At 48.0% G+C, this 24,036-nt stretch overlaps 1 protein-coding gene across 4 annotated transcripts in view; it reads right to left on the bottom strand.

The window, feature by feature from the left end:
* LOC118380913 (cell adhesion molecule 2-like) overlaps positions 1-24,036 on the bottom strand; it is a 225,934-nt gene that overhangs the window by 201,029 nt on the left and 869 nt on the right. The window lies entirely within an intron of this gene.

Genomic DNA, 24,036 nt, shown 5'->3' with positions numbered 1-24,036 from the left:
GTATTCAGCTCCCCTCTCCCAGGCTATAGTATGTATTCAGCTCCCCTCTCCCAGGCTATAGTATGTATTCCACCCTCCCTCTCCCAGGCTATAGTATGTATTCAGCTCTCCCTCTCCCAGACTATAGTATGTATTCAGCTCCCCCTCTCCCAGGCTATAGTATGTATTCAGCTCTCCCTCTCCCAGACTATAGTATGTATTCAGCTCCCCTCTCCCAGGCTATAGTATGTATTCCACCCTCCCTCTCCCAGGCTATAGTATGTATTCAGCTCTCCCTCTCCCAGGCTATAGTATGTATTCAGCTCCCCCTCTCCCAGGCTATAGTATGTATTCAGCTCCCCCTCTCCCAGGCTATAGTATGTATTCAGCTCCCCCTCTCCCAGACTATAGTATGTATTCAGCTCCCCCCTCTCCCAGGCTATAGTATGTATTCAGCTCCCCTCTCCCAGGCTATAGTATGTATTCAGCTCCCCCTCTCCCAGGCTATAGTATGTATTCAGCTCCCCTCTCCCAGGCTATAGTATGTATTCAGCTCCCCCTCTCCCAGACTATAGTATGTATTCAGCTCTCCCTCTCCCAGGCTATAGTATGTATTCAGCTCCCCTCTCCCAGACTATAGTATGTATTCAGCTCCCCTCTCCCAGACTATAGTATGTATTCAGCTCTCCCTCTCCCAGGCTATAGTATGTATTCAGCTCCCCTCTCCCAGGCTATAGTATGTATTCAGCTCCCCCTCTCCCAGGCTATAGTATGTATTCAGCTCCCCTCTCCCAGGCTATAGTATGTATTCAGCTCCCCTCTCCCAGACTATAGTATGTATTCAGCTCCCCTCTCCCAGGCTATAGTATGTATTCAGCTCTCCCTCTCCCAGACTATAGTATGTATTCAGCTCCCCCTCTCCCAGGCTATAGTATGTATTCAGCCCCTCTCCCAGGCTATAGTATGTATTCAGCTCCCCTCTCCCAGGCTATAGTATGTATTCAGCTCCCTCTCCCAGACTATAGTATGTATTCAGCTCTCCCTCTCCCAGGCTATAGTATGTATTCAGCTCCCCCTCTCCCAGGCTATAGTATGTATTCAGCTCCCCCTCTCCCAGGCTATAGTATGTATTCAGCTCCCCCTCTCCCAGGCTATAGTATGTATTCCACCCTCCTCTCCCAGGCTATAGTATGTATTCAGCTCCCCCTCTCCCAGGCTATAGTATGTATTCAGCTCCCCCTCTCCCAGACTATAGTATGTATTCAGCTCTCCTCTCCCAGGCTATAGTATGTATTCAGCTCCCCTCTCCCAGGCTATAGTATGTATTCAGCTCCCCTCTCCCAGGCTATAGTATGTATTCAGCTCCCCCTCTCCCAGGCTATAGTATGTATTCAGCTCCCCTCTCCCAGGCTATAGTATGTATTCAGCTCCCCTCTCCCAGGCTATAGTATGTATTCAGCTCCCCTCTCCCAGGCTATAGTATGTATTCAGCTCCCCCTCTCCCAGGCTATAGTATGTATTCAGCTCCCCCTCTCCCAGGCTATAGTATGTATTCAGCTCCCCCTCTCCCAGGCTATAGTATGTATTCAGCTCCCCTCTCCCAGGCTATAGTATGTATTCAGCTCCCCTCTCCCAGGCTATAGTATGTATTCAGCTCCCCCTCTCCCAGACTATAGTATGTATTCAGCTCCCCTCTCCCAGGCTATAGTATGTATTCAGCTCCCCTCTCCCAGACTATAGTATGTATTCAGCTCCCCTCTCCCAGGCTATAGTATGTATTCAGCTCCCCTCTCCCAGACTATAGTATGTATTCAGCTCCCCTCTCCCAGGCTATAGTATGTATTCAGCTCCCCTCTCCCAGACTATAGTATGTATTCAGCTCCCCTCTCCCAGACTATAGTATGTATTCAGCTCCCCTCTCCCAGACTATAGTATGTATTCAGCTCCCCTCTCCCAGACTATAGTATGTATTCAGCTCCCCTCTCCCAGGCTATAGTATGTATTCAGCTCCCCTCTCCCAGGCTATAGTATGTATTCAGCTCTCCCTCTCCCAGGCTATAGTATGTATTCCACCCTCCCTCTCCCAGGCTATAGTATGTATTCAGCTCCCCTCTCCCAGGCTATAGTATGTATTCAGCTCCCCTCTCCCAGGCTATAGTATGTATTCAGCTCCCTCTCCCAGGCTATAGTATGTATTCCACCCTCCCTCTCCCAGGCTATAGTATGTATTCCACCCTCCCTCTCCCAGGCTATAGTATGTATTCAGCTCCCCCTCTCCCAGGCTATAGTATGTATTCAGCTCCCCTCTCCCAGGCTATAGTATGTATTCAGCTCCCCCTCTCCCAGGCTATAGTATGTATTCCACCCTCCCTCTCCCAGACTATAGTATGTATTCAGCTCCCCTCTCCCAGGCTATAGTATGTATTCCACCCTCCCTCTCCCAGACTATAGTATGTATTCAGCTCCCCCTCTCCCAGACTATAGTATGTATTCAGCTCTCCCTCTCCCAGACTATAGTATGTATTCCACCTCCCCTCTCCCAGACTATAGTATGTATTCAGCTCCCCCTCTCCCAGGCTATAGTATGTATTCAGCTCCCCTCTCCCAGACTATAGTATGTATTCAGCTCCCCTCTCCCAGACTATAGTATGTATTCAGCTCCCCCTCTCCCAGACTATAGTATGTATTCAGCTCCCCCTCTCCCAGACTATAGTATGTATTCAGCTCCCCTCTCCCAGACTATAGTATGTATTCAGCTCTCCCTCTCCCAGACTATAGTATGTATTCAGCTCCCCCTCTCCCAGACTATAGTATGTATTCAGCTCCCCTCTCCCAGGCTATAGTATGTATTCAGCTCCCCCTCTCCCAGACTATAGTATGTATTCAGCTCCCCTCTCCCAGACTATAGTATGTATTCAGCTCCCCCTCTCCCAGACTATAGTATGTATTCAGCTCCCCCTCTCCCAGACTATAGTATGTATTCAGCTCTCCCTCTCCCAGACTATAGTATGTATTCAGCTCCCCTCTCCCAGACTATAGTATGTATTCAGCTCCCCTCTCCCAGACTATAGTATGTATTCAGCTCCCCCTCTCCCAGACTATAGTATGTATTCAGCTCCCCTCTCCCAGGCTATAGTATGTATTCAGCTCCCCCTCTCCCAGGCTATAGTATGTATTCAGCTCCCCTCTCCCAGGCTATAGTATGTATTCAGCTCTCCCTCTCCCAGGCTATAGTATGTATTCAGCTCCCCTCTCCCAGGCTATAGTTTGTATTCAGCTCCCCCCTCCCAGGCTATAGTATGTATTCAGCTCCCCCTCTCCCAGGCTATAGTATGTATTCAGCTCTCCCTCTCCCAGACTATAGTATGTATTCAGCTCTCCCTCTCCCAGGCTATAGTATGTATTCAGCTCCCCCTCTCCCAGGCTATAGTATGTATTCAGCTCTCCCTCTCCCAGACTATAGTATGTATTCAGCTCTCCCTCTCCCAGGCTATAGTATGTATTCAGCTCCCCCTCTCCCAGGCTATAGTATGTATTCAGCTCCCCTCTCCCAGGCTATAGTATGTATTCAGCTCCCCTCTCCCAGACTATAGTATGTATTCAGCTCTCCCTCTCCCAGACTATAGTATGTATTCAGCTCCCCCTCTCCCAGACTATAGTATGTATTCAGCTCCCCCTCTCCCAGACTATAGTATGTATTCAGCTCTCCCTCTCCCAGGCTATAGTATGTATTCCACCCTCCCTCTCCCAGACTATAGTATGTATTCAGCTCTCCCTCTCCCAGGCTATAGTATGTATTCAGCTCCCCCTCTCCCAGACTATAGTATGTATTCAGCTCTCCCTCTCCCAGGCTATAGTATGTATTCAGCTCCCCCTCTCCCAGGCTATAGTATGTATTCAGCTCTCCCTCTCCCAGGCTATAGTATGTATTCAGCTCCCCCTCTCCCAGACTATAGTATGTATTCAGCTCTCCCTCTCCCAGGCTATAGTATGTATTCAGCTCTCCCTCTCCCAGACTATAGTATGTATTCAGCTCCCCCTCTCCCAGACTATAGTATGTATTCAGCTCCCCCTCTCCCAGACTATAGTATGTATTCAGCTCCCCCCTCTCCCAGGCTATAGTATGTATTCAGCTCCCCCTCTCCCAGGCTATAGTATGTATTCAGCTCTCCCTCTCCCAGGCTATAGTATGTATTCAGCTCTCCCTCTCCCAGGCTATAGTATGTATTCAGCTCCCCTCTCCCAGGCTATAGTATGTATTCAGCTCCCCTCTCCCAGGCTATAGTATGTATTCAGCTCCCCCTCTCCCAGACTATAGTATGTATTCAGCTCCCCTCTCCCAGGCTATAGTATGTATTCAGCTCCCCCTCTCCCAGGCTATAGTATGTATTCAGCTCCCCCTCTCCCAGGCTATAGTATGTATTCAGCTCCCCCTCTCCCAGGCTATAGTATGTATTCAGCTCCCCCTCTCCCAGGCTATAGTATGTATTCAGCTCTCCCTCTCCCAGACTATAGTATGTATTCAGCTCCCCCTCTCCCAGACTATAGTATGTATTCAGCTCTCCCTCTCCCAGGCTATAGTATGTATTCCACCCTCCCTCTCCCAGGCTATAGTATGTATTCCACCCTCCCTCTCCCAGGCTATAGTATGTATTCAGCTCCCCCTCTCCCAGGCTATAGTATGTATTCAGCTCCCCCTCTCCCAGGCTATAGTATGTATTCAGCTCTCCCTCTCCCAGGCTATAGTATGTATTCAGCTCTCCCTCTCCCAGGCTATAGTATGTATTCAGCTCCCCTCTCCCAGACTATAGTATGTATTCAGCTCCCCTCTCCCAGGCTATAGTATGTATTCAGCTCTCCCTCTCCCAGACTATAGTATGTATTCCACCCTCCCTCTCCCAGACTATAGTATGTATTCAGCTCCCCCTCTCCCAGACTATAGTATGTATTCCACCCTCCCTCTCCCAGACTATAGTATGTATTCAGCTCCCCCTCTCCCAGGCTATAGTATGTATTCAGCTCCCCCTCTCCCAGACTATAGTATGTATTCAGCTCTCCCTCTCCCAGACTATAGTATGTATTCAGCTCCCCTCTCCCAGACTATAGTATGTATTCAGCTCTCCCTCTCCCAGACTATAGTATGTATTCAGCTCCCCTCTCCCAGACTATAGTATGTATTCAGCTCTCCCTCTCCCAGGCTATAGTATGTATTCAGCTCTCCCTCTCCCAGACTATAGTATGTATTCAGCTCCCCCTCTCCCAGACTATAGTATGTATTCAGCTCCCCCTCTCCCAGACTATAGTATGTATTCAGCTCTCCCTCTCCCAGGCTATAGTATGTATTCAGCTCCCCCTCTCCCAGGCTATAGTATGTATTCAGCTCTCCCTCTCCCAGGCTATAGTATGTATTCAGCTCCCCCTCTCCCAGACTATAGTATGTATTCAGCTCCCCCTCTCCCAGGCTATAGTATGTATTCAGCTCTCCCTCTCCCAGACTATAGTATGTATTCAGCTCCCCCTCTCCCAGGCTATAGTATGTATTCAGCTCCCCCTCTCCCAGACTATAGTATGTATTCAGCTCTCCCTCTCCCAGACTATAGTATGTATTCAGCTCCCCCTCTCCCAGACTATAGTATGTATTCAGCTCCCCCTCTCCCAGACTATAGTATGTATTCAGCTCCCCCTCTCCCAGACTATAGTATGTATTCCACCCTCCCTCTCCCAGACTATAGTATGTATTCAGCTCCCCTCTCCCAGACTATAGTATGTATTCAGCTCCCCTCTCCCAGACTATAGTATGTATTCAGCTCCCCCTCTCCCAGACTATAGTATGTATTCAGCTCCCCCTCTCCCAGACTATAGTATGTATTCCACCCTCCCTCTCCCAGACTATAGTATGTATTCAGCTCCCCCTCTCCCAGACTATAGTATGTATTCAGCTCTCCCTCTCCCAGACTATAGTATGTATTCAGCTCTCCCTCTCCCAGGCTATAGTATGTATTCCACCCTCCCTCTCCCAGGCTATAGTATGTATTCCACCCTCCCTCTCCCAGACTATAGTATGTATTCAGCTCCCCCTCTCCCAGGCTATAGTATGTATTCAGCTCTCCCTCTCCCAGGCTATAGTATGTATTCACCCTCCCTCTCCCAGACTATAGTATGTATTCAGCTCCCCTCACTCCAGGCTATAGTATGTATTCAGCTCCCCTCTCCCAGACTATAGTATGTATTCAGCTCCCCCTCTCCCAGACTATAGTATGTATTCAGCTCCCCCTCTCCCAGGCTATAGTATGTATTCAGCTCTCCCTCTCCCAGACTATAGTATGTATTCAGCTCCCCCTCTCCCAGACTATAGTATGTATTCAGCTCCCCTCTCCCAGACTATAGTATGTATTCCACCCTCCCTCTCCCAGACTATAGTATGTATTCAGCTCCCCCTCTCCCAGACTATAGTATGTATTCAGCTCCCCTCTCCCAGACTATAGTATGTATTCAGCTCCCCTCTCCCAGACTATAGTATGTATTCCACCCTCCCTCTCCCAGACTATAGTATGTATTCAGCTCCCCCTCTCCCAGACTATAGTATGTATTCAGCTCTCCCTCTCCCAGGCTATAGTATGTATTCAGCTCCCCCTCTCCCAGACTATAGTATGTATTCAGCTCTCCCTCTCCCAGGCTATAGTATGTATTCAGCTCTCCCTCTCCCAGGCTATAGTATGTATTCAGCTCCCCCTCTCCCAGACTATAGTATGTATTCAGCTCCCCTCTCCCAGGCTATAGTATGTATTCAGCTCCCTCTCCCAGACTATAGTATGTATTCCACCCTCCCTCTCCCAGGCTATAGTATGTATTCAGCTCTCCCTCTCCCAGGCTATAGTATGTATTCAGCTCCCCCTCTCCCAGGCTATAGTATGTATTCAGCTCCCTCTCCCAGACTATAGTATGTATTCAGCTCCCCTCTCCCAGACTATAGTATGTATTCAGCTCCCCTCTCCCAGGCTATAGTATGTATTCAGCTCTCCCTCTCCCAGACTATAGTATGTATTCAGCTCTCCCTCTCCCAGACTATAGTATGTATTCAGCTCCCCTCTCCCAGGCTATAGTATGTATTCAGCTCTCCCTCTCCCAGACTATAGTATGTATTCAGCTCCCCTCTCCCAGGCTATAGTATGTATTCAGCTCCCCTCTCCCAGACTATAGTATGTATTCCACCCTCCCTCTCCCAGACTATAGTATGTATTCAGCTCTCCCTCTCCCAGACTATAGTATGTATTCAGCTCCCCTCTCCCAGACTATAGTATGTATTCAGCTCTCCCTCTCCCAGACTATAGTATGTATTCAGCTCCCCTCTCCCAGACTATAGTATGTATTCAGCTCCCCTCTCCCAGGCTATAGTATGTATTCAGCTCTCCCTCTCCCAGGCTATAGTATGTATTCAGCTCTCCCTCTCCCAGACTATAGTATGTATTCAGCTCCCCCTCTCCCAGACTATAGTATGTATTCAGCTCCCCCTCTCCCAGACTATAGTATGTATTCCACCCTCCCTCTCCCAGGCTATAGTATGTATTCAGCTCCCCCTCTCCCAGACTATAGTATGTATTCAGCTCTCCCTCTCCCAGACTATAGTATGTATTCAGCTCCCCCTCTCCCAGACTATAGTATGTATTCAGCTCTCCCTCTCCCAGACTATAGTATGTATTCAGCTCCCCCTCTCCCAGGCTATAGTATGTATTCAGCTCCCCCTCTCCCAGGCTATAGTATGTATTCAGCTCCCCCTCTCCCAGGCTATAGTATGTATTCAGCTCCCCTCTCCCAGGCTATAGTATGTATTCAGCTCTCCCTCTCCCAGGCTATAGTATGTATTCAGCTCCCCCTCTCCCAGACTATAGTATGTATTCAGCTCCCCCTCTCCCAGGCTATAGTATGTATTCCACCCTCCCTCTCCCAGGCTATAGTATGTATTCAGCTCCCCCTCTCCCAGGCTATAGTATGTATTCAGCTCTCCCTCTCCCAGACTATAGTATGTATTCAGCTCCCCTCTCCCAGACTATAGTATGTATTCAGCTCCCCCTCTCCCAGGCTATAGTATGTATTCAGCTCCCCCTCTCCCAGACTATAGTATGTATTCAGCTCCCCCTCTCCCAGACTATAGTATGTATTCAGCTCCCCCTCTCCCAGACTATAGTATGTATTCAGCTCCCCTCTCCCAGGCTATAGTATGTATTCAGCTCCCCCTCTCCCAGACTATAGTATGTATTCAGCTCCCCCTCTCCCAGGCTATAGTATGTATTCAGCTCCCCTCTCCCAGACTATAGTATGTATTCAGCTCTCCCTCTCCCAGACTATAGTATGTATTCAGCTCCCCCTCTCCCAGGCTATAGTATGTATTCAGCTCCCCCTCTCCCAGACTATAGTATGTATTCCACCCTCCCTCTCCCAGACTATAGTATGTATTCAGCTCCCCCTCTCCCAGGCTATAGTATGTATTCAGCTCCCCCTCTCCCAGACTATAGTATGTATTCAGCTCCCCTCTCCCAGACTATAGTATGTATTCAGCTCCCCCTCTCCCAGGCTATAGTATGTATTCAGCTCCCCCTCTCCCAGACTATAGTATGTATTCAGCTCTCCCTCTCCCAGACTATAGTATGTATTCCACCCTCCCTCTCCCAGACTATAGTATGTATTCAGCTCCCCTCTCCCAGGCTATAGTATGTATTCACCCCCCTCTCCCAGACTATAGTATGTATTCAGCTCTCCCTCTCCCAGGCTATAGTATGTATTCAGCTCCCCTCTCCCAGACTATAGTATGTATTCAGCCCCCTCTCCCAGGCTATAGTATGTATTCAGCTCTCCCTCTCCCAGACTATAGTATGTATTCAGCTCTCCCTCTCCCAGACTATAGTATGTATTCAGCTCTCCCTCTCCCAGACTATAGTATGTATTCAGCTCTCCCTCTCCCAGGCTATAGTATGTATTCAGCTCCCCTCTCCCAGACTATAGTATGTATTCAGCTCCCCCTCTCCCAGGCTATAGTATGTATTCAGCTCTCCCTCTCCCAGACTATAGTATGTATTCAGCTCTCCCTCTCCCAGACTATAGTATGTATTCAGCTCTCCCTCTCCCAGACTATAGTATGTATTCAGCTCTCCCTCTCCCAGGCTATAGTATGTATTCAGCTCTCCCTCTCCCAGACTATAGTATGTATTCAGCTCTCCCTCTCCCAGGCTATAGTATGTATTCAGCTCCCCCTCTCCCAGACTATAGTATGTATTCAGCTCCCCTCTCCCAGGCTATAGTATGTATTCAGCTCTCCCTCTCCCAGACTATAGTATGTATTCAGCTCTCCCTCTCCCAGGCTATAGTATGTATTCCAGCCCCCCTCTCCCAGGCTATAGTATGTATTCAGCTCCCCTCTCCCAGGCTATAGTATGTATTCAGCTCCCCCTCTCCCAGGCTATAGTATGTATTCAGCTCCCCTCTCCCAGACTATAGTATGTATTCAGCTCTCCCTCTCCCAGGCTATAGTATGTATTCAGCTCTCCCCTCTCCCAGACTATAGTATGTATTCAGCTCCCCCCCTCTCCCAGGCTATAGTATGTATTCAGCTCTCCCTCTCCCAGGCTATAGTATGTATTCAGCTCTCCCTCTCCCAGACTATAGTATGTATTCAGCTCTCCCTCTCCCAGGCTATAGTATGTATTCAGCTCTCCCTCTCCCAGGCTATAGTATGTATTCAGCTCCCCCTCTCCCAGACTATAGTATGTATTCAGCTCCCCCTCTCCCAGGCTATAGTATGTATTCAGCTCCCCCTCTCCCAGGCTATAGTATGTATTCAGCTCTCCCTCTCCCAGGCTATAGTATGTATTCAGCTCTCCCTCTCCCAGGCTATAGTATGTATTCAGCTCTCCCTCTCCCAGGCTATAGTATGTATTCAGCTCCCCCTCTCCCAGACTATAGTATGTATTCAGCTCCCCCTCTCCCAGGCTATAGTATGTATTCAGCTCTCCCTCTCCCAGACTATAGTATGTATTCAGCTCTCCCTCTCCCAGGCTATAGTATGTATTCAGCTCTCCCTCTCCCAGGCTATAGTATGTATTCAGCTCCCCCTCTCCCAGACTATAGTATGTATTCAGCTCTCCCTCTCCCAGGCTATAGTATGTATTCAGCTCTCCCTCTCCCAGGCTATAGTATGTATTCAGCTCCCCTCTCCCAGACTATAGTATGTATTCAGCTCCCCCTCTCCCAGACTATAGTATGTATTCAGCTCTCCCTCTCCCAGGCTATAGTATGTATTCAGCTCTCCCTCTCCCAGGCTATAGTATGTCATTCAGCTCCCCTCTCCCAGGCTATATGTATTCAGCTCCCCTCTCCCAGGCTATAGTATGTATTCAGCTCCTCCCTCTCCCAGGCTATAGTATGTATTCAGCTCCCCCTCTCCCAGACTATAGTATGTATTCAGCTCCCCCTCTCCCAGGCTATAGTATGTATTCAGCTCTCCCTCTCCCAGGCTATAGTATGTATTCAGCTCTCCCTCTCCCAGACTATAGTATGTATTCAGCTCTCCCTCTCCCAGACTATAGTATGTATTCAGCTCTCCCTCTCCCAGACTATAGTATGTATTCAGCTCTCCCTCTCCCAGACTATAGTATGTATTCAGCTCTCCCTCTCCCAGACTATAGTATGTATTCAGCTCTCCCTCTCCCAGGCTATAGTATGTATTCAGCTCTCCCTCTCCCAGGCTATAGTATGTATTCAGCTCTCCCTCTCCCAGACTATAGTATGTATTCAGCTCTCCCTCTCCCAGACTATAGTATGTATTCAGCTCTCCCTCTCCCAGACTATAGTATGTATTCAGCTCTCCCTCTCCCAGACTATAGTATGTATTCAGCTCCCCCTCTCCCAGACTATAGTATGTATTCAGCTCCCCCTCTCCCAACTCTCACTGAACCCTCTCTCTGAGACAAACTCTCACTGAACCCTCTCTCTGAGACAAACTCTCACTGAACCCTCTCTCTGAGACAAACTCTCACTGAACCCTCTCTCTGAGACAAACTCTCACTGAACCCTCTCTCTGAGACAAACTCTCACTGAACCCTCTGAGACAAACTCTCACTGAACCCTCTCTCTGAGACAAACTCTCACTGAACCCTGAGACAAACTCTCTGAACCCCCTCTGAGACAAACTCTCACTGAACCCTCTCTCTGAGACAAACTCTCACTGAACCCTCTCTGAGACAAACTCTCACTGAACCCCTCTCTGAGACAAACTCTCACTGAACCCTCTCTCTGAGACAAACTCTCACTGAACCCTCTCTCTGAGACAAACTCTCACTGAACCCTCTCTCTGAGACAAACTCTCACTGAACCCCTCTCTGAGACAAACTCTCACTGAACCCTCTCTCTGAGACAAACTCTCACTGAACCCTCTCTCTGAGACAAACTCTCACTGAACCCTCTCTCTGAGACAAACTCTCACTGAACCCTCTCTCTGAGACAAACTCTCACTGAACCCTCTCTCTGAGACTGAAAACTCTCACTGAACCCTCTCTCTGAGACAAACTCTCACTGAACCCTCTCTCTGAGACAAACTCTCACTGAACCCTCTCTCTGAGACAAACTCTCACTGAACCCTCTCTCTGAGACAAACTCTCACTGAACCCTCTCTCTGAGACAACACTGAACCCTCTCTCTGAGACAAACTGAACCCTCTCTCTGAGACAAACTCTCACTGAACCCTCTCTCTGAGACAAACTCTCACTGAACCCTCTCTCTGAGACAAACTCTCACTGAACCCTCTCTCTGAGACAAACTCTCACTGAACCCTCTGAGACAAACTCTCACTGAACCCTCTCTCTGAGACAAACTCTCACTGAACCCTCTCTCTGAGACAAACTCTCACTGAACCCTCTCTCTGAGACAAACTCTCACTGAACCCTCTCTCTGAGACAAACTCTCACTGAACCCTCTCTCTGAGACAAACTCTCACTGAACCCTCTCTCTGAGACAAACTCTCACTGAACCCTCTCTCTGAGACAAACTCTCACTGAACCCTCTCTCTGAGACAAACTCTCACTGAACCCTCTCTCTGAGACAAACTCTCACTGAACCCTCTCTCTGAGACAAACTCTCACTGAACCCTCTCTCTGAGACAAACTCTCACCGAACCCTCTCTCTGAGACAAACTCTCACTGAACCCTCTCTCTGAGACAAACTCTCACTGAACCCTCTCTCTGAGACAAATGCTGTGTGACTTTTCATGTGCAGCAGAGGTTACCATTCCCCACCTCAGCCTGACTTATTCATGAGTGACCGGCTTGATTCGGTCCTATGTGTTATAAAAAAAAAATGTTTTTTTTATTTTTACATTGGATAAAAAGTAGATACTCAGAAATAGAAAATGATGCAGTTGAGGAACAAAGTAATTCTGCTTTGAAAGTTGACAACTTGGGGGCACAGTGGCTAAGAGACTCTGGGTGCCATCAGAGACTCTGGGTTCGTGCCCAGGCTCTGTCGTAACCAGCATGTCCTTGTCTCACCAGCAGTGCGCGATGAGTGCACACTAACCAAGGTTGCCAGGTGCATGGTGTTTCCTCCGACACATTGGTACGGCTGGCTTCCGGGTTGGATGCGCGCTGTGTTAAGAAGCAGTGCGGCTTGGTTGGGTTGTGTACCGGTGGACACATGACTTTCAACCTTCGTCTCTCCCGAGCCCGTACGGGAGGTGTAGCGATGAGACAAGATAGTAGCTACTACAACAATTGGATACCACGAATTTGAGGAGAAAAATTGGTAAAATTCCAAATAAAATGAAAGGTGACAACTTTTGAGAAAATGGCCCTTGAATGTTTTGGTACATGTAATGTAATGTAATTTGTTTCCTCTTAAGTGTGAACGATGCCTCAGGATGGTAAGTTGGTGGTTGAAGATATCCCTCTAGTGGTGTGGGGGCTGTGTTTTGGCAAAGTGGGGTTATCATCGGATGGGGCCACAGTGTCTCCTGACCCCTCCTGTCTCAGCCGCCAGTATTTATGCTGCAGTAGTTTATGTGTCGGGGGGCTAGGGTCAGTCTGTTATATCGGGAGTATTTCTCCTGTCTTATCCGGTGTCCTGTGTGAATTTAAGTATGCTCTCTCTAATTCTCTCTTTCTTTCTTTCTTTTTCTCTCTCGGAGGACCTGAGCCCTAGGACCATGCCTTAGGACTACCTGGCATGATAACTCCTTACTGTCCCCAGTCCACCTGGCCGTGCTGCTGCTCCAGTTTCAACTGTTCTGCCTGCGGCTATGCTTGCGGCTATGGAACCCTGACCTGTTCATCGGACGTTCTACCTGTCCCAGACCTGCTGTTTTCAACTCTCTAGAGACAGCAGGAGCGGTAGAGATACTCTTAATGATTGGCTATGAAAAGCCAACTGATATTTACTCCTGAGGTGCTGACCTGTTGCACCCTCGACAACCACTGTGATTATTATTATTTGACCCTGCTGGTAATTTATGAACATTTGAACATCTTGTCCATGTTCTGTTATAATCTCCACCCAGCACAGCCAGAAGAGGACTGGCCACCCCTCATAGCCAGGTTCCTCTCTAGGTTTCTTCCTAGCTTCTGTGCTTTCTAGGGAGTTTTTCTTAGCCTAGAGCTTCTACACCTGCATTGCTTGCTGTTGGGATTTTAGGCTGGGTTTCTGTACAGCACTTTGAGATATCAGCTGATGTAAGAAGGGGTATATAAATACATTAGATTTGATTTAAGTCTTAGCCCCAGTCATCTCTTTATTAAGGATATGTGATTCCATGTCCTAAACAGAGTAAGGTTTTTATAAATATTTTATAATTATTAGAATATTCGTACCCAGACTCACTTCTAAATTGATGGGTCATGTGAAAGAAATGCTATACCCCCCCAACCACCACATTTAGCTCAGTAGATGTGTCACTATGGTGTAGACATGTTCATGAAATACAATAAATGGCCGTAATCACCCCCAGACACACCTGGCAAACTTGATGGGTCATGTAATCATCTGGCGAAGTCTTTTGTTTAGACATATAGCCACCTAGCTAAACAATGAAACCTAATGGCGCTTTCAAGACAACTGAGAACTTGGACAACTACGAGTTCAAAAGGTTGGAATCCCGAGTTGGATGACCATCCCCCCCAAAAAATCCCAGTCAGAGCCTGTTTTTTTTCCAGAGTTCCCAGTTGTTTTGAACACAGTGAAGTTGGAAGTCTGAGATTTCAGAGTTCCCAGTTGTTTTGAACACAGTGAAGTTGGAAGTCTGAGATTCCAGAGTTCCCAGTTGTTTTGAACACAGTGAAGTTGGAAGTCTGAGATTCCAGAGTTCCCAGTTGTTTTGAACACAGTGAAGTTTGAAGTCTGAGATTCCAGAGTTCCCAGTTGTTTTGAACACAGTGAAGTTTGAAGTCTGAGATTCCAGAGTTCCCAGTTGTTTTGAACATGGTAATAATCACAACCAATACTACTAGCAATGCAAAATGATTGTCAAAGCTAGCCACCATGCATGAAACTGCAAGTAGCTAAAGGTAACTAACTAGGTTCAATGTTACCTAGCTAGCTAACATTGGGCTATAACTAGCAATGCATATAGCTTGCTGAGATATAAAGAATATTACTACACAGATCATACACGTAACATTAGGTAGCGAGCCAGCCAGCTAACAGTTGGCATACAATACATGTTGCATTACCGCCACCTACTGGACTGGAGAATAACCCCCTTATATGTTGCTTGAAAATAATAATACAGAATATATATAATTTTTTTTAAATCAACAAATACACATCACCCTACACTCACTAAAAACCCACCACCCTACTCCACTATTTAAATCTATTTACTCCTACCTCTTGCCAACAGCCTGAAAGGACGAGACACCACCGCTCAACACACCCTGTAACTCTTCTGAAGTCAAGTCTCGTACACCCAACTACCTCTCTGCGGCTGCCACCACAACCTCAATTTTCTGCGACTTACGTTCCATCCCTGCAGTACAGTTGATAACCATTGCTATAAATGCTAAAAATCCAATCTCACTGAAGTATATATATATGACTTGTTGGCCTCTCCCTCTGTACTGGTACAGATCTACTCCTCTCAGGATCCCCCCCTCTGTACTGGTACAGATCTACTCCTCTCAGGATCCCTCCCTCTGTACTGGTACATATCTACTCCTCTCAGGATCCCTCCCTCTGTACTGGTACATATCTACTCCTCTCAGGATCCCTCCCTCTGTACTGGTACAGATCTACTCCTCTCAGGATCCCTCCCTCTGTACTGGTACAGATCTACTCCTCTCAGGATCCCTCCCTCTGTACTGGTACATATCTACTCCTCTCAGGATCCCTCCCTCTGTACTGGTACAGATCTACTCCTCTCAGGATCCCTCCCTCTGTACTGGTACAGATCTACTCCTCTCAGGATCCCTCCTCTGTACTGGTACAGATCTACTCCTCTCAGGATCCCTCCCTCTGTACTGGTACAGATCTACTCCTCTCAGGATCCCTCCCTCTGTACTGGTACAGATCTACTCCTCTCAGGATCCCCCTCTGTACTGGTACAGATCTACTCCCTCTCAGGATCCCTCCCTCTGTACTGGTACAGATCTACTCCTCTCAGGATCCCTCCCTCTGTACTGGTACAGATCTACTCCTCTCAGGATCCCCCCTCTGTACTGGTACAGATCTACTCCTCTCAGGATCCCTCCCTCTGTACTGGTACAGATCTACTCCTCTCAGGATCCCTCCCTCTGTACTGGTACAGATCTACTCCTCTCAGGATCCCTCCCTCTGTACTGGTACAGATCTACTCCTCTCAGGATCCCTCCCTCTGTACTGGTACAGATCTACTCCTCTCAGGATCCCTCCCTCTGTACTGGTACAGATCTACTCCTCTCAGGATCCCTCCCTCTGTACTGGTACAGATCTACTCCTCTCAGGATCCCTCCTCTGTACTGGTACAGATCTACTCCTCTCAGGATCCCTCCCTCTGTACTGGTACAGATCTACTCCTCTCAGGATCCCTCCTCTGTACTGGTACAGATCTACTCCTCTCAGGATCCCTCCCTCTGTACTGGTACAGATCTACTCCTCTCAGGATCCCTCCCTCTGTACTGGTACAGATCTACTCCTCTCAGGATCCCTCCCTCTGTACTGGTACAGATCTACTCCTCTCAGGATCCCTCCCTCTGTACTGGTACAGATCTACTCCTCTCAGGATCCCTCCCTCTGTACTGGTACAGATCTACTCCTCTCAGGATCCCTCCCTCTGTACTGGTACAGATCTACTCCTCTCAGGATCCCTCCCTCTGTACTGGTACAGATCTACTCCTCTCAGGATCCCTCCCTCTGTACTGGTACAGATCTACTCCTCTCAGGATCCCTCCTCTGTACTGGTACAGATCTACTCCTCTCAGGATCCCTCCCTCTGTACTGGGTCAGGGACACTGGATCTACTCCTCTCAGGATCCCTCCCTCTGTACTGGTACAGATCTACTCCTCTCAGGATCCCTCCCTCTGTACTGGTACAGATCTACTCCTCTCAGGATCCCTCCTCTGTACTGGTACAGATCTACTCCTCTCAGGATCCCTCCCTCTGTACTGGTACAGATCTACTCCTCTCAGGATCCCTCCCTCTGTACTGGTACAGATCTACTCCTCTCAGGATCCCTCCCTCTGTACTGGTACAGATCTACTCCTCTCAGGATCCCTCCCTCTGTACTGGTACAGATCTACTCCTCTCAGGATCCCTCCCTCTGTACTGGTACAGATCTACTCCTCTCAGGATCCCTCCCTCTGTACTGGTACAGATCTACTCCTCTCAGGATCCCTCCTCTGTACTGGTACAGATCTACTCCTCTCAGGATCCCTCCCTCTGTACTGGTACAGATCTACTCCTCTCAGGATCCCTCCCTCTGTACTGGTACAGATCTACTCCTCTCAGGATCCCTCCTCTGTACTGGTACAGATCTACTCCTCTCAGGATCCCTCCCTCTGTACTGGTACAGATCTACTCCTCTCAGGATCCCTCCTCTGTACTGGTACAGATCTACTCCTCTCAGGATCCCTCCCTCTGTACTGGTACAGATCTACTCCTCTCAGGATCCCTCCCTCTGTACTGGTACAGATCTACTCCCTCTCAGGATCCCTCCCTCTGTACTGGTACAGATCTACTCCTCTCAGGATCCCTCCTCTGTACTGGTACAGATCTACCTCTCAGGATCCCTCCCTCTGTACTGGTACAGATCTACTCCTCTCAGGATCCCCCCTCTGTACTGGTACAGATCTACTCCTCTCAGGATCCCTCCCTCTGTACTGGTACAGATCTACTCCTCTCAGGATCCCCCTCTGTACTGGTACAGATCTACTCCTCTCAGGATCCCCCCTCTGTACTGGTACAGATCTACTCCTCTCAGGATCCCTCCCTCTGTACTGGTACAGATCTACTCCTCTCAGGATCCCTCCCTCTGTACTGGTACAGATCTACTCCTCTCAGGATCCCTCCCTCTGTACTGGTACAGATCTACTCCTCTCAGGATCCCTCCCTCTGTACTGGTACAGATCTACTCCCTCTCAGGATCCCTCCCTCTGTACTGGTACAGATCTACTCCTCTCAGGATCCCTCCTCTGTACTGGTACAGATCTACTCCTCTCAGGATCCCTCCCTCTGTACTGGTACAGATCTACTCCTCTCAGGATCCCTCCCTCTGTACTGGTACAGATCTACTCCTCTCAGGATCCCTCCCTCTGTACTGGTACAGATCTACTCCTCTCAGGATCCCTCCCTCTGTACTGGTACAGATCTACTCCTCTCAGGATCCCTCCCTCTGTACTGGTACAGATCTACTCCTCTCAGGATCCCTCCCTCTGTACTGGTACAGATCTACTCCTCCTCTCAGGATCCCTCCCTCTGTACTGGTACAGATCTACTCCTCTCAGGATCCCTCCCTCTGTACTGGTACAGATCTACTCCTCTCAGGATCCCTCCTCTGTACTGGTACAGATCTACTCCTCTCAGGATCCCTCCCTCTGTACTGGTACAGATCTACTCCTCTCAGGATCCCTCCCTCTGTACTGGTACAGATCTACTCCTCTCAGGATCCCTCCCTCTGTACTGGTACAGATCTACTCCTCTCAGGATCCCTCCCTCTGTACTGGTACAGATCTACTCCTCTCAGGATCCCTCCCTCTGTACTGGTACAGATCTACTCCTCTCAGGATCCCTCCCTCTGTACTGGTACAGATCTACTCCTCTCAGGATCCCTCCCTCTGTACTGGTACAGATCTACTCCTCTCAGGATCCCTCCCTCTGTACTGGTACAGATCTACTCCTCTCAGGATCCCTCCCTCTGTACTGGTACAGATCTACTCCTCTCAGGATCCCTCCCTCTGTACTGGTACAGATCTACTCCTCTCAGGATCCCTCCTCTGTACTGGTACAGATCTACTCCTCTCAGGATCCCTCCCTCTGTACTGGTACAGATCTACTCCTCTCAGGATCCCTCCCTCTGTACTGGTACAGATCTACTCCTCTCAGGATCCCTCCCTCTGTACTGGTACAGATCTACTCCTCTCAGGATCCCCCCTCTGTACTGGTACATATCTACTCCTCTCAGGATCCCTCCCTCTGTACTGGTACATATCTGCTCCTCTCAGGATCCCCCCTCTGTACTGGTACAGATCTACTCCTCTCAGGATCCCCCTCTGTACTGGTACAGATCTACTCCTCTCAGGATCCCTCCCTCTGTACTGGTACAGATCTACTCCTCTCAGGATCCCTCCCTCTGTACTGGTACAGATCTACTCCTCTCAGGATCCCTTCCCTCTGTACTGGTACAGATCTACTCCTCTCAGGATCCCTCCTCTGTACTGGTACAGATCTACTCCTCTCAGGATCCCTCCCTCTGTACTGGTACAGATCTACTCCTCTCAGGATCCCTCCCTCTGTACTGGTACAGATCTACTCCTCTCAGGATCCCTCCCTCTGTACTGGTACAGATCTACTCCTCTCAGGATCCCTCCCTCTGTACTGGTACAGATCTACCTCTCAGGAACCCCCCTCTGTACTGGTACAGATCTACTCCTCTCAGGATCCCTCCTCTGTACTGGTACAGATCTGCTCCTCTCAGGATCCCTCCCTCTGTACTGGTACAGATCTACTCCTCTCAGGATCCCCCTCTGTACTGGTACAGATCTACTCCTCTCAGGATCCCTCCCTCTGTACTGGTACAGATCTCCTCCTCTCAGGATCCCTCCCTCTGTACTGGTACAGATCTACTCCTCTCAGGATCCCTCCCTCTGTACTGGTACAGATCTACTCCTCTCAGGATCCCCCTCTGTACTGGTACAGATCTACTCCTCTCAGGATCCCTCCTCTGTACTGGTACAGATCTACTCCTCTCAGGATCCCTCCCTCTGTACTGGTACAGATCTACTCCTCTCAGGATCCCTCCCTCTGTACTGGTACAGATCTACTCCTCTCAGGATCCCTCCCTCTGTACTGGTACAGATCTACTCCTCTCAGGATCCCTCCTCTGTACTGGTACAGATCTACTGCTCTCAGGATCCCTCCCTCTGTACTGGTACAGATCTACCCTCTCAGGATCCCTCCCTCTGTACTGGTACAGATCTACTCCTCTCAGGATCCCTCCCTCTGTACTGGTACAGATCTGCTCCTCTCAGGATCCCCCTCCCTCTGTACTGGTACAGATCTGCTCCTCTCAGGATCCCTCCTCTGTACTGGTACATATCTACTCCTCTCAGGATCCCCCCCTCTGTACTGGTACAGATCTACTCCTCTCAGGATCCCTCCCTCTGTACTGGTACAGATCTACTCCTCTCAGGATCCCTTTCAATTGACCCATCTTCCTCTACTTTCTTTACTACCTCAGCATACGACAACTTCTGCTCCACTCTAACCCTGGAAACCTCAGCCTGCCTCTCTCTCACACGGGACATTTCTGATCACTGGCCCCATGGTCACCCCCCTACAATTAACACATACAGCTACTTTCCCCAATGCTACACATTCCTGTGTCTCATGCTCTTCTGCACACTTCTCACACCTAGGAACACATAGGAACCTCCCTCCTACACACTGCTGCTACATAGGAACCTCCCTCCTACACACTTCTGCCACATGCCCAGAAGTTTGACACCTGTAACAACGTAATGTATTGGGTACAAAAGCTCACACATGTTAACTTATATATCCTACCGTCACTTTGTCGGGCAAAGACCAACCGTCAAAACTCAAAAGAACCGATGACTTTTCTGTTTGACCACTCACGCCCCCCTGTCTGCGTTGCACCAAACAACGAGAGTCACAAACGCTGAAAATATTCCCCTTCAGTTACAGTTACCCCAGTAATCACTCCTTTCAATGGCGGCCTTTTCTTGAGAGCAAAACAATTCACATCTCTTTTCCACATTAGTTGAACACGGAGCGCATGCTTCCTCTGACCTGCAGAAACACCAGCAATTATCACCAGGCCACTTCTGCTTACCTTCCCCGATTCCACAGCACCCAACTTTTGTTTTCACCCACCCTGAAACCACAAATGGATCAGCCAAAAGTCAAGGGTCCACTGTTTCCAAACATACATGTCACTGCTACTGTCACAGAGTCATCTTCATCCGGACCCTCGTGCCTTGGGCTCAGAGAACTTCACCACACCCACCGTGTCCAATACTTCACCCCTCACTCACTTCCTGTCTTCCATCTGGCGTACAGCTCACACTTTCTACCGTTCTTCTTGAACAAACCATCTCCCTTTTTCCCACAATTTTGAACTGATTCAAGCCCACCCTCCCTCTCTCTCTTCGACTTCCTCTGACTCTCTTTTTCTATTCCATTCTTTATTATAATACTGCACTTCTCCTGACATACATCTTGTTCTTGCCCTCTCAAGGGACACCATTTTCCTTCCTCCACACAGACTCCAAACGTACTGTCATGCACCAAAACTCGAAGCGCATTACCTACACATACTGAGCAGCTCATGTTATAGACAGAAGCATGTTACACGACAGACCAATCAGAACTCATCTCTTGGCATGTCCAGCCCGTTCATCTTACGGCTAGCGGGAAGGTTCCTCCCTTTTGTCACGTTCTGACCTTTATTTCCTTTGTTTTGTCGTTATTTAGTATGGTCAGGGCGTGAGTTGGGGTGGGCAGTCCATGTTTGTTTTTCTATGATTTTGGAATTTCTATGTTTCGGCCTAGTATGGTTCTCAATCAGAGGCAGGTGTCGTTAGTTGTCTCTGATTGAGACTCATACATACTTAGGTAGCCTGGGTTTCACTGTTGGTTTGTGGGTGTTTGTTTCCGTGTCTGTGTTTGTCGCCACACGGTTCTGTTTCGGTTTTGTTCACGTTTATTGTTTTTTTTGTATTTCATAGTGTTCAGTTGATGTTTTTAAATAAACAACCATGGACACTTACCACCACGCATCTTGGTCCGATCCTTGCTACACCTCTTCAGAGGAAGAGGAAGAAACCAGCGGTTACACCTTTTATAGTGGCTAAACCAAACTCGGCTCGTAATTTAACATTTGTATAAGTATTTACAGATGGTTAAGTTTGTTATTAAGACACATGAAAGCATTTCTGCCAGAAAAAAAAAACAAATTTTTATTTAAAAAAAAATAATGTTTACGTTCTAATGACTCTCCTGTGTAGTAGTGACGTGCGACCTAGTTCCTGAAACGAGGCACATTTCTCCAGTGGCAAAAGCCACTTCATACCTCTGTGTTTGGGACCAGGTTGCCAGAGAACGCAGTCAGCTTACCTGGTCAGCCATTCACAGGCCCTATCAGGTTGGGCAACAGAACCCTATTCCTGGCCGTTCTGGAGTTGGACACAGGGGTGCAGAGAGACAACAGATCAGAACTCTGCACCACCTCAACACAACTCATCACTAGACCCTTCCTACAAGGACAAGAACAACTCAACACAATCACTAGACCCTTCCTACAAGGACAAGAAGGACAAGAAAGAACTCGGCACCACCTCAACACAACTCACCACTAGACCCTTCCTACAAGAACAAGAACTCGGCACCACCTCAACACAACTCACCACTAGACCCTTCCTACAAGGACAAGAAAGCACCAACACAACTCACCACTAGACCCTTCCTACAAGAACAAGAACCTCTATGATTGGCCTGGCAGCCAATCTGTACTACCTTTAGCAGAACTCTGCTAACTGACTCCCAGTCCTTCTGTGGCTCAGTTGGTAGAGCATGGCGCTTGTAACGCCAGAGTAGTGGGTTCGATTCCCGGGACCACCCATACGTAGAATGTATGCACACATGACTGTAAGTCGCTTTGGATAAAAGCGTCAGCTAAATGGCATATATTATTATTATATTATTCCACCACCCCACCACAATCTCTGGCAGCACTTTCTACCAGATGATGTGTTGACACTGATTGACATTAAGGTTGGAATGTTTTTGTTGGTTGGAGTGTTCTTTTCCCCTTTGAAATGCATTTTTATTTTAGTGAATCGGATCCAGTATTTTTCATCTCATGTCCCAAATGGTCCATTTAGTTCCATGGACCCTTCCTACAAGGACAAGAACTCTACACCACCTCAACAGGTGGTACAGCCTCCAGCCTGGACTTCCTAACCGTGTGTTAGTGTGTGAATGGCCATGTGAGTGGACTTTGTTGGGGTTCATGTATACATGTAATAGGCTTTAAACAATGTAACTACATGTCTTTTTCCATGCTAGTATGTTGTTACTTCACGCCTGTGTACGAGTCTTGCAACATTATGTGTTTATTTGCCCTCTTGGCAGAGTTATGTGTACTCTTAGCTACTCAGGCTAATCTAGCTAATCTCTACCCATTACCTACAATGGACTAAGATGGTTGCCAGCTCGGCATTGTTTATACACACACCTAAAATGGCCGGGTCAATTCCTAGCCACACCCAAAATGGCCGCATGTTTACATCTTAGCATCCTAGCATGATACCGGTAACCATTAGCCCAGTAGCTGTTAACTGTACTGTACGTAGGGTTTAAATAGCTCTCCATACCTATCGCCTGGAGCCTACTAGCCCTGGCCTACTAGCCTAGCGTGCTAGCCTCTATTGTACGGTATATACTATTACCCACAGCCTGTAGCCTCTTAGGCTAGCATGTCAGCTTCTCTTGTATTTGTTGTGTACCACGTGAGCTGCTAACTGTATCCTGTGTATACCTAAATATGCTATGCTAGCTCACCATTAATACTATGTAGCATTCCAGCCTACTAGCATAGCTATTCCTTTAGCTACTACCATTGTGTGCTATCTTAGCTTACTACTGTTAGCTGGTATGTGCAATTTCCTGTAACTATTGTATACATTGCTAATGTTTATATGAATTATTAATGCTGTGTAATACATGTTTTTGTATTTCTCTGTTTTTACTACAGGAAACCACTACCACTTTCACCCAGTCTACTTCCTGCTTGCTGTATGTGTGTGCCTGTCTTGAGTGTGGCAATAAACATGTGTTCTGTACATCTGTCTCCTACTGGTAATTTCCGTCCTCTTACAGGGACGCTGGGACAGTTAACCCTATAATCTAAACCATCACCTGTATCAGAGACCAACACAGGGTGCCACTTTTCTACATTCCTTGTTGTTATTTATTTCCCATACCCTGTACTTCCTTGTTGTTACATTCTGCCCATACCTGTTACCTCCTTGTTGTTACATTCTGCCCAAAACCTGTTACTTCCTTATTGTTACATTCTGCCCATACCTGTTACTTCCTTATTGTTACATTCTGCCCATACCTGTTACCTCCTTATTGTTACATTCTGACCATACCTGTTACTTCCTTATTGTTACATTCTGCCAAAAACCTGTTACTTCCTTATTGTTACATTCTGCCCATACCTGTTACTTCCTTGTTGTTACATTCTGCCCATACCTGTTACTTCCTTGTTGTTACATTCTGCCCATACCTGTTACTTCCTTATTGTTACATTCTGCCCATACCTGTTACTTCCTTATTGTTACATTCTGCCCATACCTGTTACT

This window comes from Oncorhynchus keta, chromosome 18 (genome assembly GCF_023373465.1).
Source record: "Oncorhynchus keta strain PuntledgeMale-10-30-2019 chromosome 18, Oket_V2, whole genome shotgun sequence".
Classification (NCBI taxonomy): domain Eukaryota; kingdom Metazoa; phylum Chordata; class Actinopteri; order Salmoniformes; family Salmonidae; genus Oncorhynchus; species Oncorhynchus keta.
The sequence above is the reverse complement of the archived record's forward strand: the minus strand, read 5'-3'. Positions and strand labels throughout refer to the sequence as shown.